The following is a 19,737-nucleotide window of genomic DNA, read 5'->3' as shown; positions in this document are numbered from 1 at the left end:
GGTTTTCTAGGAATGATACCCATAAACATTATCATCATTATGTCATTCAAAAGGATAAAGCATCAACAAAATAATGGTTCTCATTCATTAGCAAGCTTAAAATTATAAACTTCATCTTCAAAATTTCAAGGAATTTACAAGTCAAATCACTTACAAATGGCAGATTGAGATACACAAATTTCAGTAAGTGCAAAGTGAACCAACACATAATCATGAAGCTTCAAAATAATTTCAATATGAATGAATCAACATCTCAGAATTTATTAGAGTTCATATCAAATGAAACAACCACGGCATATTTTTTTTTTTAAAGCTTTGGAATGCTTAGCTCCCTTAAGCTTTCTAATTGACCCATGTATCGAGTGTTAGGCCAATGACTCCCAAACCAAATGGCTTTAGGGCATTAGGTGTAAAGACACCCCTAAGAACTTACTAACTCGAGTCAAAAAGGCTACAAAGCTAAGCTAGCCATTTTATTAATCAACCAAAAAAATTGCACTTTTTGACGCGAACACTCACTGCTTAATGAGGCAAGAGGTCCGGTTACTTAGCGAAAAAGTCAAACTCGATTTTATATGTATATATAGCATGCCAAAGTTATTCATCCAATATGTCACCCAACAGAATTCAAGACATTGAAAACGAACACAATTGGTTTCAAAATTCATACCTCATAGACATGTGCTAGTGTGCTCAAGATAGATTTAAATTGAAACAAGAAGCATCTCATGTTGCCAAAAGTAAGTAACAAGACTCAAAATTCCTAAGTCATATGATCATGTGTTCATAACTTTAAGCCTATCAATGAAATTTAAACTAGAATCAAAGCTCAACCATATGCTTAAGAATGACATAACAACAAAAATGAACCGTGTTTTGTTTTTCCAAACCCCCGAGCTTGAATCATACATTGCCCCCAATGTATGTATAGAACTAAAAAATAAGATCAAGAGTATAGCAATACCTAAATGAGCGGATATGGGCATATTATACCCCCAAACTTGAATGCAAAAACACATGTCCTAAAAAAAATGTGATACTCCAACCAAATACTAATCAAGTGCATACATTGTTGTAAAAATATAATCAAATAATGAAGCAACAATGGATAAAATAAACCTGGATGGAGATCATGTACCCTGGTGAAGTGAGGAATCGAGCGCATAGGGCCTGCACTCGATCCTATGAGGTATTTCTCAATTGAAGTACGAGTTCTGAAGGATCTTACCTCGATCCTTCAAAAGTCCAAGCAAGCTCTTCCATCCCTTCTTCTTTATCATCATGTAGCACTCCACAAGGAAGAGAATTCCTCTTAACATCCCGAAACTACTTCTCTCAGCTAATAGGTCTTGATGCTCCCCATGACAATGTTTAGGGTGTTTGTCCCGTACTCGTTTCATGATCAACCTCTTGTCTCAATGGGAGTTGTCAAAAACTTTTCCACCCCAATGAAATCCACTTCAGCAACCTCTGAATGAAATATGTCCCTTGTGGGGTTGTCATCAGGTGGTGGAGTACTTGAAGTGAGAGGCATAGGCTCCAGTGGGTTTCTCCATGATGGGGCTCTAGATAGAGGATCAGGAGGTGGGTCTTCAACTGTTTCTCCAATGTCATCCAAGAAAAAACATGCATTCTGATCAGGCACATTTTGGAAGGCATTGAAGATATTCAATCTGATCTTCATATTTTCAAAAGAGATCTTCATTACTCTAGTCCGGCAATTGATGCATGCATTGGTTGTGGCGAGGAAAGGACGCCCAAGGATGACAGGAATCTGCTTCTATGGATTTAAGACCAGTTCTGTGTCCTGAACTTTAAAGTCAACTGGATAGTAGAACTTATCCACCTTGATAATGACATCTTCCACAATCCCAGGAGGTTTCTTGATCGAGTTGTCAACCAATTGCAAGACAGTACTTGTCAGTTTCAATTCCCCTAGGCTCAGTTTCTGCTATACCAAGTATCGAAGCAAACTAACACCAGTTCCTAAGTCGAGGAGAGCTCTCTCAATCTCAGTGTTTCTGATGACGCACGAAATTGTAGGCGCTCCAAGGTCTTTGAACTTTGGAGGAGTGTTATGCTGAATCAGAGACCTTACTTGCTCAGTGAGAATGACCTTCTTGGGAATGTGCTTCCAATTCTTCCTCTTTTGAGTGCACAAGTCCTTGAGAAATTTTGCATAGGCTGGAATTTGTTTGATGGCATCAAGGAGTGGGATGTTGATTTGAACCTGCTTGAAGGTTTCCATCATGTCTGGTATCTTCTCTCCTTGTTTCTCGAAGTGGGAGAGTGCCTTAAGCCGCTCTAGGAATGGGACCTTAGGCTCATATGGTACCTCAGGAGTGGGGGCAGATGATGAAGATGCCTCGATGCTTACTTGTTTACCCTTGTCCTGATGCCGATTCTATGGGGCCTCAATTTGCTCATCCTTCTTTTCTTCGACATGATTGTCAACCAGTCTTTCACTTCGCAATGTGGTGATGGCTTGAACTTGCTCCAGATCAGATGTGCTTCCTTCTACCATGTATAGTCCCCTAGGGTTGGTCACTGGCTGACTTCAAAGCGTTCCTTCACCCCTCTTGTTGAGGGCTTTGGCAAGTTGTTCGACTTGAGCTTCTAGCTTGGCAATGGATTGGGAGTGTGAGTTCACTGTCTTCTGTTAAGATTTCACGGACTGACTTATCTCGCTCACAATTTTCAACAGGTGATCTTGACTTTTCAATATTTGATCTTGGAAGTCGAAACCTGATCGAGAAGATGGTGCGGCCTAGTATTACTGCTGTCGAGGCCGATAAGTGGAATGAGGTTGATAGGGCTGCCTGTTGGATTGAGCTTGATTGTGTGGCCCTGGGGCTGAGTTGCCTGAATTTGGATTCTTCCATGAGAAGTTGGGATAATTTCTCCACCCCGGGTTGTAGGTATTGGAATACAGATCATTACCCGGTCTGGAGAAAGTTGCATTAACTTGCTCATTAGCAACATCAGTATAATTTCCAGCAGTAGGGCAGTCATTTACATGATGCATAGGACAGGAACAAAATGGGCATGATTCATGTGGTGTGTGCATGTGAGCAATTTTAGGAGCAAAACCAGCAGTCGTCATTTGATCTAGCTTCTTGGTGATAGCCTCAACTACTTGGGTGGCTACATCAAAATTTCCTACCTAAAAAAGACCTTCGGCCTTTGGTGCTTTAGGTGCAGGTACCCTACGTCTAGTGGAAGCATGATGAATTGAATTGCTGCTTAAATTTTCAAATAAGGCCCATGCTTCATCCTCACTCTTCAACATAAATGTCCCCCCACAGGATGCATCTACCATTTGTCTATGAGGCTCGGTCAAGCCATCATAAAAATTTTACACTAGCTGCCATTTTGGGACAGCGTGGTGTTGTTACAAGTATCTACTTAAATTAATAAGCAAATAATTGTATGTTTTACCCGCAAGTGCACGAGGTCAACAAAGTAGTATAGGGTGCAAGTACAGGGTCATTCCTATGAGGATTGCTAAATTTTGTCTAAAATAAATTCCAAAAAGTAAAACAAACAAAGATTGGTTTTTGATTTGATAATAATAAAAAGGTAGGGTTTTGATATCCACCACTAATTATATTTAGATAATATATAAATATGCCAATGCTTTGATCATGTTATGAATATCTAATGTTTGTCAACCTAAGGGCATGAGTGTCTATTCCTTAAGCTATTGATTTCCCTAAGCAGCGAATTAGGCATGGGTGTCTACTCTAATTCTTTTCTTTCTTAAAAGATTTAGCATGGGTGTCTATTAAGTTGTTCTTTAAGAAAGCATAAAACTGTGGAAATCGACAAACACATGAGGCCTAGAGCATGGGTGTCTACCCTCGGTTCCCCATGTTGATTAACTCAAGAACTCGGTGTGGATTTCTTTTGTTACTTTTATTAAACCCAGGACTTGGTCATCCAAATTGATTTATCTAACTAGTCCATACCACATGCATATGTTGATCAGGCACACACATATGAGGAATTCATGAAAGCAGGAATTAATCAAGTTAAATACCACAACATGATCATCACAAAGGCACCAACATTGAATATTAACTAAACATAACTAGGGCTTCAATCTAGTCCTACTAAATAAATTAGTTATACAAAAATTTGATGTTAAACATCTTCATAAAATAAAATAAAAGAAATGAAAAGAATAAACCTGAAACTTGAACTTAAAGAGCTCCAATTATACTCCTTGGAAAGTGTGTCTATTCTAGAGGCTTAAGGGTCTATTTATAGGCCTTAGGAATACTCTAGAAGCCCTAAAAATCACAGGGCTTGAACCCTAGTTCGCACTAAGTTTCAAAACTCTAAAAGTTGTACTTTCCATAACAGGGCTGGCGGCTGACTTGCCCATCACGCACAGGTGCGCTCGATCGCAGCCCGTGTGCGATCAATCGCAGGTCAGCGATCGATCCTCTTTGTGCTGGCGCTCGATCGCGGGTGCCTTGCGCTTTGTGGTCCTCGCCTGTAGTGCGCTCGATTGCAGCTCCCCTATGATTGATCGCACTACCAGAGTCTTCCATATTCTAAAATAGCTCTTTTAAGTCTAAAACTTCTGAGATTGCTTCTTTTTCTTCCAATGACCTACAAAATTAAGGAAAACACATAAAAGAGCTAAAATGACATAAATTAACTAAAACTAAAGGATTAAAACATGTAAGTTAAGGGCTAAAAATATGAATATTTTAGCACTTAACACACCCCCAAACTTACATATTGCTAGTCCCTTAGCAATACAAAACTAAAAACAAAATGAAAAACAGAAAACAAAAAGATAAATCCATCTTTCACAGGATGTACGATTGCATTTAGAGTATGCAACAAGCCTTTTAAACCCCTAGGAATTTCCTAGAGGACGAGTGAAGTCTCGTGAGGGTTTTCCATAAATGTTACCCACAAACATCATGCACAGTTCATGTTATTCCAAAAATTAAGGTATCACTTCAAGATCATGGTTTTCATTCATTAGCAAGCTTAAAAATATGAACTCCATCTTCACAATGAATTGGAATCTCAAAGTTCAATTACTTACAAAGGACATGCTAACACATCACAAATTTGAAAACAGTGTAAAGTGAACTAGCACAAAATTATGAGGCTTCCAAGTATTTCCAATGTGCAATGTCTTCATATCTCAAAGTTCACTGAAATCCTTATTAGAATGAACAACAATGGCATATTTCTTCTTCTTCTTTCTTCTATTTTTTATTTTTTATTTTTTTGTCAGGTTGTGCAATGTTTGATTCCCTTAAGCTTTCTAATTAACCCATGTAACGAGTGTTAAGACAATGACTCCCAAACCAGATGGTTTTAGGGCATTAGGTGTAGAGACACCCCTAAGGACCTACTAACTCGAGTCAAAAAGGCTACATAACCAAACTAACCATGACGTCAATCAAATCAAAAAATTTCACCTTTTGACGTGAACACTCAATGCTTTGAGGCAAAAGGTCAAATTACTCAGTGAAAAGCTTATCAATGATCACTTATTTATTTATTTTTCATTCAATACATGCCAAGGTATCCATCTAATAAGTCATCCAATTCACCCAAGATACAAAAACATAGACACCAGACTTCTTGTCATACCTCGCAATTATGTGCTAATGTGCTGGTGTGATCAGATCAAACATGTGATTTTTCAACTGTCCTAAGCAAGTAATCTAACAAACAAATTCACTCATCAGATCATGTGTTCAAATTCTAAGTTCACTAATAAATTCAAGCCACAATTCTTTCAGATTATCCTAAAATTTAAGGGCAAACATGAACATGCATAAAATAAATAAATAAACAAACAACAAACAAAAGAAATAACATGAAATTGGGACAAAGTGTGTGTAAACAACTTGTGTTCCCATATCCCCAAACTTAAATGACACATTGTCCTCAATGTGTCTAAATTAAGAAAAGAATGTACCCGGGAGATGGACGACAGTGTGTTGGAAAGCATGGCTCATAGCACACCCCCAAACTTGAATCGAAGCACACTTGTGCCTACAAAATAAAATAATAATAAAAAAAAAAAACAAAAACAAGTAAAAGGAAACAGAACTAGAGATTAAAAAAAAAAAAAAAAAAAAACTAAAAACACACTAAAACAAAAGAAAATAAAAGGATAAACTATGGGGTGCCTCCCATGAGCGCTAAGTTTAACGTCTTTAGTCAGACGGTGGTACTTTAAATTTGAAGCACTAATCTTTCTTTCTCTTGCACCAAAGGGAATGAACTAGAATAAAATAGGAAGAAAACTCAGAAAGCTTCTCTATCTTGATGTCCTTAATTTACTCATGTGGTCGCTCTAACAGACTTCTCTCTTGGCCTCTTGGTGTTTCAGGAATAAGAGCCAATGTTGAAAAAATATTAGTGCTCTCTTCTTTTTCCTAATGTGGCTCCTGTGGAACGTCAGTTTGCTCCTCCTTTCCCTCTTCCATTGGATTTTCAACCACGTCTTCACTCCTCAATGTGACAGCTTAAGCGTGATAGTAGGTGCATTCTTCCTCCATGTAATGCTCATTAGGATTGGCCACCAACTGACTTTGACACTCTTCTTCTTCTTTAAGTGTATCTGATTTTTGCTTGAGGTGGGCCTCCATCCATTCAAATGATTGCTCTCTTTCCTCCATGCGGTTAAGATGAGCAGATGCATGTTTTGTAAAGTCAGCATACTGTTTTTCTAAAGCAGCAACTGCTTCTTCTAAGGTAGACCTTTTTGGAGGAGGTGGTTCTTGTTGATGTAGAGAAGAATCCAAATGATCAAATATGGGAGATGGCTCCTCTTGATATGTTTCTTCTTCTTTAAGACTATTGCCTTTCGGTTTGAAGTAGGCCTTCATCTCCTCAGATGATTGTTGTGTAGTCTTAATCAATGTATTTATCATATCTATAAGAGAAGGTGGTTCAGCCTGACATTGCTGTTGTGCAGCTGATTGAGAGGAATATGCATGATCAAAGAATTGCAAAGATGAGTGATGTTGCAGTCCATGAGATTGTTGAGCATGAATTCTGGGACCTTGAGCTTGCCAAGAGAGATTGGACTGTTGGCTCCATGTTGGGTTACAGGAATCAAAATAGCGGTCGTTCCCCGGTCTAGAGAACGATTTGTTCTTATGCCCATTAAATTTGTTAGAAATTTGTCTCATTTTAAGACATTCTCTAACATGGTAATAAGGGTCATGGCATAAAAAACATGGTCCATGGGGTGTTGGAAGGCCTTTCCACATGTGTGAAATTAAAAATACCAAAAAGTCAAAATTAAAAAGGGAGAGTAAAAACAAAATTGAAAATAAAGCTTACAAAGATGCAGACTCAACTAACCCTGCACGAAATAAAAGAAAAAATCAGGTCTATAATTAGTACAGTAATTGTACTGCTCTCTGGATGTGCGATCGATCGCACCTCCAGAGGCAAAACAGGAATTCCAGAAAAAACTAGAAAAATATAAAACTTTAAAACAAAAATAAATTAAAGGAAAAACCAAAATTTAAAATTTAAAATTAAAATAACACAACTAAAGGAAATTAATTCTAAACAAAATCTGCCGCAATCTCCGGCAATGGTGCCAAAAACTTGTTGTTACAAGTATCTACTTAAATTAATAAGCAAATAATTGTATGTTTTACCCGCAACTGCACGAGGTCAACATAGTAGTATAGGGTGCAAGTACGGGGTCCTTCCCACGAGGATTGCTAAATTTTGTCCAAAATAAATTCCAAAAAGTAAAACAAACAAAGATTGGTTTTTGATTTGATAATAGTAAAAAGGTGGAGCTTTGATATCCACCACAAATTATATTTAGATAATATATCAATATGTCAATGCTTTGCTCATGTTATGAATATCTAATGTTTGTCAACCTAAGGGCATAGGTGTCTACTCCTTAAACTATTGATTTTCCTAAGCAATGAATTAGGCATGGGTGTCTACTCTAATTCTTTTCTTTCTTAAAGGATTTAGCATGGGTGTCTACTAAGTTGTTCTTTAAGAAAGCATGAAACTATGGAAATCGACAAACACATGAGGCCTAGGGCATGGGTGTCTACTCTTGGTTCCTCATGTTGATTAACCCAAGAACTCAGTGTGGATTTTTTTTGTTACTTTTATTAAACTCAGGACTCGGTCATCCAAATTGATTTAACTAACTAGTCCATACCACATGCATATGTTGATCAGGCACACACATATGAGGAATTCATGAAAGCAGGAATTAATCATGTTAAATACCACAACATGATCATCACAAAGGCGCCACTATTGAATATTAATTAAAAATAACTAGGGCTTCAATCTAGCCCTACTAAATAAATTAGTTATACATAAATTTGATGTTAAACATCTTCATAAATAAAGAAAAAGAATTAACCTGAAACTTGAACTTGAAGAGCTCCAATTCTTTTCCTTGGAAAGTACGTCTATTCTAGAGGCTTAAGAATCTATTTATAGGCCTTAGGAATACTCTAGAAACCCTAAAAATCACAGGGTTTGAACTCTAGTTCGCACTAAGTTACAAAACCCTAAAAGTTGCACTTTCCATAACAAGGTTGGTGGCTGACTTGCCCATCACGCACAGGTGCGCTCGATCGCAGCCTGTGTGCGATCAATCGCAGGTCTGCGATTGATCATCTTTGTGCTGGCGCTAGGGCTGTTAAGTGAGCGAAGCGTCTCGCGAGCAAGCTCGGGCTCGGCTCGCATAAGCTCGGCTCGTGCTCGACTCGAATATTAAATGAAGCACTTCGTGAACACAAATCCTAGCTCGAATATTAAACGAAGCAAGCTCGGCTCGACTCAGCTAACTCGTGAGCTCGGCTCGTAAAAGGCTCGCCTCGCTTATTAAGCTCAGCTCGTATATTTTTTATTAAGTAACAAATAACAATATATAATCAACATTACTCATTTACTCAATAATATATACCTTTGTTTTTTTTTTTTTGTTATTTATGCATATGTGTGTATATATTATATATATAATATATGTATATATTAATATAAAAACATATAAGAAATATATATATATATATATATATATATATATATATATATATATATATATATATATGAATGATATTATCATTAATTATTTTATTATATGATATAATCATATAGTACAACCGCACAAGTTATTGTGTCATTTAATACAAATATTATAATTAGATAGTTTATACTTTGGAAATTGGAATCGTATATATCACATAATCATTAATCATTATATAATCATATGGTATATCTGCATAAATTATTGTGTTATTTAATCAATACATTATAATTATATACTTTATTCTTATAAAACATATATGATGTATCACATGATCTTAGATCTAAGTTAATATTAATATTAATTGTGAGATAATATGATCATAAAATTTAAGTATGAGTGTACGACCATTAGATCATATGAATTTATTACTTAGAGTTTGAGTATTACTATTAGATTAAATGATTAATAATTAAGTAACTAATGTGTTTCTTATAATTTATATATTATAATCACAATTTACGGTAAGTAAAAACTTACAATTTGAATTTAAATCATATATCATGAATCGTGATAATGAGACATATAATATAAGTATATAAGTTATAACAATTAACATTGACCCATTACCCATATAAATTAGATAATCATACAATCATATAACCATATAAGTATATAAATGTTTACATATAAGATACAATATATATTAATATTGACATTATATACTTGACCCGTGTTAAGCATTAACATTTTAACATATTAACTAAATAATACTATATGTAATATGATAATAGTGATTAGTGTGTGACATAAAGCGGTTTGCGTTGTAATTTAAAAAATACTTAATCTAAAATAAGAAGAAAAAAAAATACGCGATTGAAAAAAACACAAAATTTAAAATTGTAATTATTAAAATTGAAATAACAAACTGATCCTAAATAATACTACATAACACAATTTTTATTCCTAATTTCTAAATTTTGAATTTTGAATTTTTTATTGAATTTAATAATTTACTTGAATTTGAATTTAATATATGGTATATAAGTGTAATCGTAGCCGTCCAAAATATTTTGATGATCTAATAGCCGTTGGATGATATTAATGGAGGACAACTATCAAGCATTTACTAAGAAGAATGTATATGGTGTAACAGAGACACCGTAAACTTGCTTTGTTTGATCTAATCTGACGAGTAATATTAAATGTTGAAAACGTATATATGATCAATGGATCATATTAAACAAGCACATCAGATCTAAGTAGACACAGCCACATGGGATAAGTTTTTGGTAAAACGAATCCAACCGTTAATATTTAAAATTTAATTATTTTTCCAAATCCAACGGTTGTAAATTAGAGAACCCAAATTTAACCTAAATCTATCAGATCTCTCCATTCTCTCGACAGGTCTCTCCATTCTCTCGACTCTCCTCTCACAGACTCTCCACCATCCTCCTCGCCTCCTTGCTCTGTTGCCGCTCCTACCACTCTCCCAGTGCCCCCAACAGCATCCACCACCACCACCGCACGCCTCGACGCCTGGCTGAAGCTGAACGGCTCGTGCCTGGTTTCCAGGAACTTGCCGCTGCCAACCCTGCTGTCCACGCCGCTCTCGGAGAACGTTTCACTCTCGCAGTACGCCGCAGATCGGAGGCGGAGGAGGTGATAAGATTTGTGGGTTTTTCTTTTCTTTTTGGGTTATTTTTTCTCCGTTTTTTTCTTGGGTGGTGGGTGGTTTGGGGTTTTGCCATTTGATGTGTTTGTTTGGTTGCCCAGAAAATATTCGGCGGATTTCTTAAAGTTAGGCTAATTTTATGGTTGGGATCAATTTTGGGTGGGTCGAGATTCCTTGTAAATGTGAGATTCCTTGCCGTTTGATGTGTTTGTTTGGTTGCCCAGAAAATATTGCGCGAATTTCTTAAAGTTATGCTAATTTTATGGTTGGGAACAATTTTGTTTGGTTGCCCAGAAAATATTGGGCGGATTTTTTAAAGTTAGGCTTAAATTACCAAAAAAAAAAAAAAAACAACGTAGACGAGCTCGAGCTCGAGCTCGAACAGGGTTCCAACCATGTCGAGCCGAGCTCGAACAGCAAAGTCAGGCTCGACTCGAGCTCGAGCCTGGCCCAAAAATAAAAGAGCCGAGCCTGGATAGCCAAAGCTCACCCAAGCTCGGCTCGTTTACACCCCTAGCTGGCGCTCGATCGCGGGTGGCTTGCGCTTTGTGGTCCTTGCCTGTAATGCGCTCGATCGCAACTCTCCTGCGATTGATCGCACTACCAGAGCCTTCCATATTCCAAAATAGCTCTTTCAAGTCCAAAACTTCTGAGATTGCTTCTTTTTTTTCCAATGACCTACAAAATCAAGGAAAACACATAAAAGAGCTAAAATAACATAAATTAACTAAAACTAAAGGATTAAAACATGTAAGTTAAGGGCTAAAAATATGAATATTTTAGCACTCAACTAAGAAGGTCCCTCAGTCTCTCCCAGGTCTCATGGAATTGCTTGGCCTCATATTGGGAGATACTTATGATAGCTCTCCTAATGTCATTAGTTTTTCCTATGTGGAAGTATTTCTTCAAAAATTCTTGTTGCAATTCAGCTTAAGAAGTAATGGAGTTTGGTGCCAAGGAATTAAACCAATGTTTGGCTCTTTCCTTTAGGGAGAAAGGGAAGAGACGCATCCTTAGAGCATCCTCAATGAATCCAGTCAATCTAATGGTTGAACAGTGTTGTCACAATTACCAACCTACATTAATAGGCAAATAATTGGATGTTTTACCTGCAAGTGCACGACGTCAACATAGTAGTATAGAGTACAAGTACGGGGTCATTCCCACGAGGATTGGTAAATTAAGTTTAGAAGTAATTTCCTATTTAATTAAACAAATAAAATTCAATTATCACGATTGAATTTAATATAAAGAAATAAAATAAAAGATAAACTAAAACTAAAAAGGATTAGGGTTTTGATATCCACCACTAATCTGACTAATTAAGATAACAATATGCCAATGCGCCAATTATACTAGTATAATTAATGTTTGCCAACCTAAGGGCATGAGTGTATACTCCTTAAGCTATTGATCTCCCTTAGCAACGAGTTAGGCATGGGTGTATACTGCAAGTCTGCAACTCTTCTCTTTCTTCAAGGATTTAGAATGGGCGTATACTAAGTTGTTCTTTAAGAAAGCATAAATCTATGGAAATCGACAAACACATGAGGCCTAGGGCATGGGTGTATACTCCCGGTTCCCCATATTGATTAACCCAAGAACCCGGAGTGGATTTCTTTTGTTACTTTTATTAAACCTAGGACTCGGTCATCCGAATTGGTTTAACTAACTAGTCCATACCACATGCATATGTTGATAAGGCACACACATAGGAGGAATATAAGATAACATGTATTAATCAAGTTAAATACACCAAAATATAATTGTAGCAAAGGCGCCAATATTGCAATCATAAATAGACATGATTAGGGCTTCAATCTAGCCCTAAATAAAATATAAACTACATAATAAAAAATAAAAGGTGGAAGAGAAGAAAACCCAAACTCCTTTTGATTCAGCCTTCAGTTCCTTTCCAGAACTTGTGCCTCTTTTCTCCGCACTTTATTCCTAGAGGCTAAGAGGTCTATTTATAGGTTTTAGAAGTCCTTGTTGCACTAGTAAACCTAGGAAATTCGTAGGGTTTTACTCATATTACAAGTGGGAGTTTGAAAACCCTAATATGGAAAGAATTACAATTTGGCCGCACTCTTGATGTGTCACCTATGCACGGGTGCGATCAATCGCCACCCGTGTGCGCTCGATCGCACATGGCCGCTTCAGGCTTTGTCTTCTCTGGCAGTGTGCTCGATTGCAGGGAGCCTGCGATTGATCGCACTGTCAGGGGCTCCAATTTTTTCCCTTTTCTCTCGTTGAGCCCAAATCTTCCAGATTTACTTCATTTTCTTTCAAAAGCCTACAAAAACAAGGAGAACACATAAAGGAACTAAAATGGCATGAATTAACTAAAACTAAATGATTAAAACATGTAAGTTAAGGGCTAAAAATATGAATATTTTAGCACTTAACACATTCCCAAACTTACATATTGCTAGTCCCTTAGTTATACAAAACTAAAAACTAAATAGAAAAACGGAAAACAAAAAGATAAATCCATCTTTTGTGGGGTGTAGGATTGCATTTAGCATATGCAACAAGCCTTTTAAACCTCTAGGAATTCCCTAGAGGATGAGTGAAGTCTCGTGAGGGTTTTCCAGAAATGTTACCTATAAACATCATGCACAGTTCATGTTATTCCAAAAATTAATGCATCACTTTAAGATCATGATTTTCATTCATTAGCAAGCTTAAAAAGATGAACTCCATCTTCACAATGAATTAGAATCTTAGAGTTCAATTACTTACAAAGGACTTGCTAAACATCACAAGTTTGAAAACAGTGTAAAGTGAACTAGCACAAAATTATTAGGCTTCCAAATCTTTCTAATGTGTAATGTCTCCATATTTCAAGGTTCACCGAAATTCCTATTAGAATGAACAACAATGGCATATTTCTTCTTTTTTTTTCTTTCTCTTTTTTTTTTTTTTTTTTTTTTTTGGTCAGGTTGTGCAATGTTTGGTTCCCTTAAGCTTTTTAATTGACCCATGTAACGAGTGTTAAGTCAATGACTCCCAAACCAAATGGTTTTAGGGCATTAAGTGTAGAAACACCCCTAAGGACCTACTAACTTGAGTCAAAAAGGCTACAAAACCAAACTAACCATGACATCAATCAAAAAAAAAAATTTCACCTTTTAACATGAACACTCAATGATTTGAGGCAAGAGGTCCAGTTACTCAGTAAAAAGCTTATCAATAATCATTTATTTATATATTATTATTATTATTATTTTCGTCATATATATATGCCAAAGCGTCCATCTAATAAATCATCCAATTCTCCCAAGATACAGAAACACACACATCAGACTTCATGCAATGCCTCATAAATTATATGCTAATGTGCTTGTGTGATCAGATCAAACATTTGATTTTTCAACTGTCCTAAACAAGTAATCAAATTAACAAATTTTCTCGTCAAATCATGTGTTCAAAATTTTAAGCTCACTGATGAATTTAAGCCACAATTCTTTCAGATTAACTTAAAATTTTTGGGCTAACATGGACATGCATAATTTTTTTTTTTCAAATAAGCAAACAAACAAACAAATAACATGAAACTGGGACAAAGTGTGTGTAAACAACATGTGTGCCCATACCCCGAAACTTAAATGACACATTGTCCCCAATGTGTCTAAATTAAGGAAAGAATGTACCCGGGATATGGACGACATCGTCTTGGAAAGCATGGCTCATAGCACACCCCCAAACTTGAATTGAAGCACACTTGTCCCTGCAAAATAAAAAAACACAAAAACAAGTAAAGGGAAACAAAACTAAAGATAAAAAAGATTAAATGAAAACACACTAAACAAAATAAAAAGATAATGGGGTGCCTCCCATGAGCGCTAATTTTAACGTCTTCAGCCAGACGGTTGTTCACCCTTCACTCTCTTATTTCTGTCTTGAAGAAGAGGCTCCAGGATTGGGTATTGTTTGGGATGGAAATCCACCCTGTTTCCTTTCACTCAGCTCCTTAGCCATTTGCCCTATTTGGACTTCCAATCTTTGTATAGCTTGCTCAGTTCTTTGTATTGCTTGATCGGTTTTTGCAATGATTTGTCTTTGATCATTCATGAATTCCCTTTGTGTGGTTGCCAAGATGCGTACCATACTTTCCAAGTCATTCGGCATTGATTCTTGGCTTGTTTGGCTTGCTTGTTGGTAGTTCCTCTGCTGCCCTTGATGGTTCATAGTATTCTGACTATTATTCCATGAGAAATTGGGGTGGTTTCGCCACCCTGGATTGTAGGTGTTGGAGTAGGGATTATTCTTGGGAGGATAGTTGTTTTGTCCCACATAATTTACTTGCTCTTTATCTGTAGATGAGTAAATGGGGCAAGTCTCAGTAGCGTGATGAGAACATAAAGCACATACCTGAGGTTGCATGGCTTGTTGACTAGTTGAGACGTTCTGAGTGCTCATGGCTTTGACAATCATATCCAGTTTTCGTTCCACAACAGCCATCTGATTTGGGGTCCACCACTCAGATTCACTTCATACATGCCCTTGCTCTTTACTCCTTGCCTCCCTTTGGATGAGAATTGTTGGGAGTGTTCACTTAATGTCTCAAAGAGCTCTATTGCTTCCTCACTACTCTTTTCCATCAGCACACCTCCACAAGCTGAATCAATAATACCATTGTTAATATCATTTAAACCTTCATAAAAGGCTTGTACCTGATCATCTTGAGGCATGTTGTGATGTGGACACTTAGAAGCAGTGTATTGAAGTGATCCCACGCTTCAAAGAACAAATCTCCATCTCTTTGTTGGAATGATTGAATCTCCCTTCTAAGTTGCCTTCTCTTTTGAGGGGGGAAGAACTTCTTTAGGAACTTGCTAGACAACTCTTCCCAAGTATGAATAGATTCTGCAGGCAAAGAATTATACCACAACTTAGCATTGTCTTTTAAAGAAAAATGGAATAAGACTAACCTGAGCCTCTCTGGAGTTAGGCCTTGAACATGTTGAAGCTTGCAGAGATCAAAAACTCCCTGAGGTGCATGTTTGGATCCTCCTAGCTGTGCCTCTAAAGTGAGTCAAGGCATTCAGTATTTGTGGGGATATGTAGTAATTGCCTTCTACCGCAGGTTGGTAGGCTATGCATGACGGCAGGTTGAGGTTTTTCGAGATGAAAACCTACTTCATGGGCCTTCACACTGGTTGCGGACTTTCTGGCAGCTCTTGCATTGTTTCCTTAACTTCTTCTTCTTCTTCTTCTTCTGTGTCAGAATTCTCTTTATGCCTTTGTCAAATGGTCCTCTCAATTTCTGGATCAAGTGGAAAGATGGTTGAGGCTTGAGATTGACGACCTTGCATAAAAAGAGTTTTCCCTTGAAGTCATAGCAGCTTCAGTACCACTGTGCGGAAGTCCTCTGGAACTGCGCTCGATCACAGGTTTAGTGCGCTCAATCGTAGTAATAGAATGTCGGGTGCTAACTGAAACAAAATAGAATAGAGAAGTAATTGGAAATCTAAAAAATATTTTTACATTTTTTTTTTTTTGATAAAACATAATTAAAAATTAAAATAATCATAACAGAAAATAAAGCAAATAAATAATAAATAAATTAAAATATAAACAATAAATTAAAAAAAATAAAGGCAAAATTGAAATTAGCTGCTTCAGTATTGCGGTTTGGATGCTCCCTGGAACTACGCTCGATCGCACTCGGCCTACGCTCGATCGCAGTAACGGAATGCAGGTCCGCAAATTGAAACAGAGACCAGAAAAATTAAGAAAAACGGAAAATATTTTTGATTTTTCATAAAACAAAATTAAAAATTAAAAATCAAAACAACAAAACTAAGGGAAATTAATTCTAAACAAAATTTGCTTTAATCCCCAGCAACAGCGTCAAAAACTTGTTGTCACAATTACCTACCTAAATTAATAGGCAAATAATTGTATGTTTTACCCGCAAGTGCACGAGGTCAACATAGTAGTATAGAGTGCAAGTACGGGGTCATTCTCACGAGGATTGGTAAATTATGTTTAGAAGTAATTTCCTATTTAATTAAACAAATAAAATTCGATTGTCACGATTGAATTTAATATAAAGAAATAAAATAAACGATAAACTAAAATTAAAAAGGATTCGGGTTTTGATATCCATCACTAATCCGACTAATTAAGATAACAATATGCTAATACGCCAATTATACTGGTATAATTAATGTTTGCCAACCTAAGGGCATGGGTGTATACTCCTTAAGCTATTGATCTCCCTAAGCAACGAGTTAGGCATGAGTGTATGCTCTAACTCTTTTCTTTCTTAAAGGATTTAGCATGGGTGTATATTAAGTTGTTCTTTAAGAAAGCATAAATCTATGGAAAGTGACAAACACATGAGGCCTAGGGCATGGATGTATACTCCTGATTCCCCATGTTGATTAACCCAAGAACCTGGTGTGGATTTCTTTTGTTACTTTTATTAAACCCAGGACTCGGTCATCCAAATTGGTTTAACTAATTAGTGCATGCCACATGCATGTGTTAATCAGGCACACACATATGAGGAATACAAAATAACATGTATTAATCAAGTTAAACACACCAAAATATAATTGTAGCAAAGGTGCCAATATTGCAATCATAAATAGACACGGTTAGGGCTTCAATCTAGCCCTAAATAAAATATAAACTACATAATAAAAAATAAAAGGTGGAAGAGAAGAAAACCCAAACTCCTTTTGATTCAGCCTTCAGTTCCTTTCCAGAACTTGTGCCTCATTTCTCCACACCTTATTCCTAGAGGCTAAGAGGTCTATTTATAGGCTTTAGAAGTCCTTGTTGCACTAGTAAACCTAGGAAATTCGTAGGGTTTTTCTCCACAATTGGGAGTTGGAAAACCCTAATATAGAAAGAATTACAATCTGGCCGCACTCTTGATGTGTCACCTACGCATGGGTGCGATCGATCACAACCCGTGTGCACTCGATCGCACATGGCCGCTTCAGGCTTTGTCTTCTCTAGTAGTGCGCTCGATCGTAGGGAGCCTGGGATCGGTCGCACTATGAAGGGCTCCAATTTTTCTCATTTTCTCTCTTTGAGCCCAAATCTTTGAAATTTACTTCATTTTCTTTCAAAAGCCTACAAAAACAAGGAGAACACATAAAGGAACTAAAATGGCATGAATTAACTAAAACTAAAGGATTAAAACATGTAAGTTAAGGGCTAAAAATATGAATATTTTAGCATTTAATAAACAGATTGCTAAGAACTCATTGAGGAAGTCATAAGGGTTTTCGTTGCTAAGCCCTAAGAAAGATGGTAAACTTTGTATGGTGCTAGGCTTAATCTCATAGTGGGCTGCCGTAATGTCCGGTAGCCTGAGACATGTGGGGGAAGTGTATGTGGCAGGGAGATAATGATCTCTTAAAGCCACGTGGTCACCCATGGTCTCACTAGTGTGTGCTCTTAGCAATTTAGAATTCCTTTCGGCTCTAAGTTGTCTAAGAGTGTGTTGAATGTCGAGGTCGCAAGTAATTAATGGCAAAGACAAAGAACGGCGACCTAACATAAACTAAAGAGAAAATAAAACAGAAACAAAAAATAAAAACAAACTAAGACAAAAAAAAAATAATAAATAAAATAACATAAAGCTCACAAATGGCCAGAAGGTGTGCTAGAACTTTGATGCAGATTGCTGCTGATGGCTCAATCGCAAGGTAGGGTGCGCTCGAGTGTATTGCCGCAAATGGGTGTGAGTGCAGTCTTGGAGGGCTCGAGCGTAGTTGGCTGAATTAGTGCTAGAGTGCGTACTTGCGCTTGACCTTACTCGATTTATGCATAATCGCAGTCACAGGGATGGGCAGCTACGGACCTGAGTGAAAAACTCAACAAAATCAAAATAAAACACACCAAAAAAAAAAAAAAAATCAAACAAATCAAACAAATAACAACGCTAAGGAATTAACATATGCAAATTAAGGGGCTTGAATGTGCAACATTCGGCGCTTATCAGGGAGATTGGTATACAGGGTTGCCTTACCCCCAGATTTGGCATGGACACATGATGTGTTTCATGTCTCGATGTTGAGGAAATACATTGCCAACCCAGACGTAGTGGTGGAGTATGAGCCATTAAAGATCCAAGAAGGGCTGACGTACACCAAGGAGCCTGTGAAGATCATGGATTAGAAGAAGCAAGTGTTGTGTACCAAGACGATTCCCATCGTTAAGGTACTGTGGCATAACCATGGTGTCAAGGAAGCATCATGGGAGGCGGAACAGGACATGCGGAATCGTTATCCGCATTTGTTTGAGAATTGATTGTGTATGACTCTTTTTCTTAAAATCATATTTGGACAGTATACCTATTCCCATTTTGGTAAAAGAATAGTCAACTAAGAAGAGTTTGCATTCCTCAACATGGTTATGGCACAGATACCTGTCAATCTAGATTGCATGTGAAACTACTCAATTTATGAGTTGATCAACTTCGGTGTCGATATTGATGAGGACTGGTACAGTGTGGGAAACCTCGAGTACGATGCTTTGGACGACTTACGAGGTGACTTTCCGCAGTTGTTTGACTTTGAGGTAGTGCCAGTTGGTGAATAGGAGGAGATAGCCCAATACCCTACTAAGCACGATACCGATGGCACTATGGATGATAGGTAAACATTTCACCCATTTTAAGTACTATTCTTCTGGTATTTTATCCTGAAATGTTGGGGATGAAATTTTTATATGAGAGAATGTAGTGACGCAAATAATTAACTAGGCTTAGATAGCCTGGTTAGAAGGTTCATTGGACTTTTGGGTCACTAGTTACAGCTGTAGGTGCATTTTAGGAATTTTTGGACTTTCTGGCCGAACTCTCTGATAAGTGTCAAATATTGCATATTTAGACCCCTTTATTTACATTAGTTAATCCTTTAGTTGTGTCGTTCTTTAATATTTTGTGTTAGTTTTGTGTTTTTAGTGTTTTGTAGGTCATTGAAGAAAAACTGCAGCTTTAAAGGGAAAAATACGAAGTTTGGAAGAAAGCATACTTTGAGAAGACCTAGATGATGTGGTTAAGTCTAACCAAATCCAAGAAAAGGTT

The 19,737-nt window shown here is 36.9% G+C and overlaps 1 pseudogene; it reads right to left on the bottom strand.

The window, feature by feature from the left end:
• Window positions 1-1,895: 1,895 nt before the first annotated feature.
• Window positions 1,896-18,207, bottom strand: LOC148584495 (uncharacterized; annotated as a pseudogene).
• Window positions 18,208-19,737: the final 1,530 nt, after the last annotated feature.

The sequence above is a fragment of the Corylus avellana genome, chromosome 7 (genome assembly GCF_965113065.1).
Source record: "Corylus avellana chromosome 7, dhCorAvel1.hap1.2, whole genome shotgun sequence".
NCBI lineage: Eukaryota > Viridiplantae > Streptophyta > Magnoliopsida > Fagales > Betulaceae > Corylus > Corylus avellana.
Note: the sequence above shows the minus strand (reverse complement) of the source record. Positions and strands in the feature narration are given on the sequence as shown.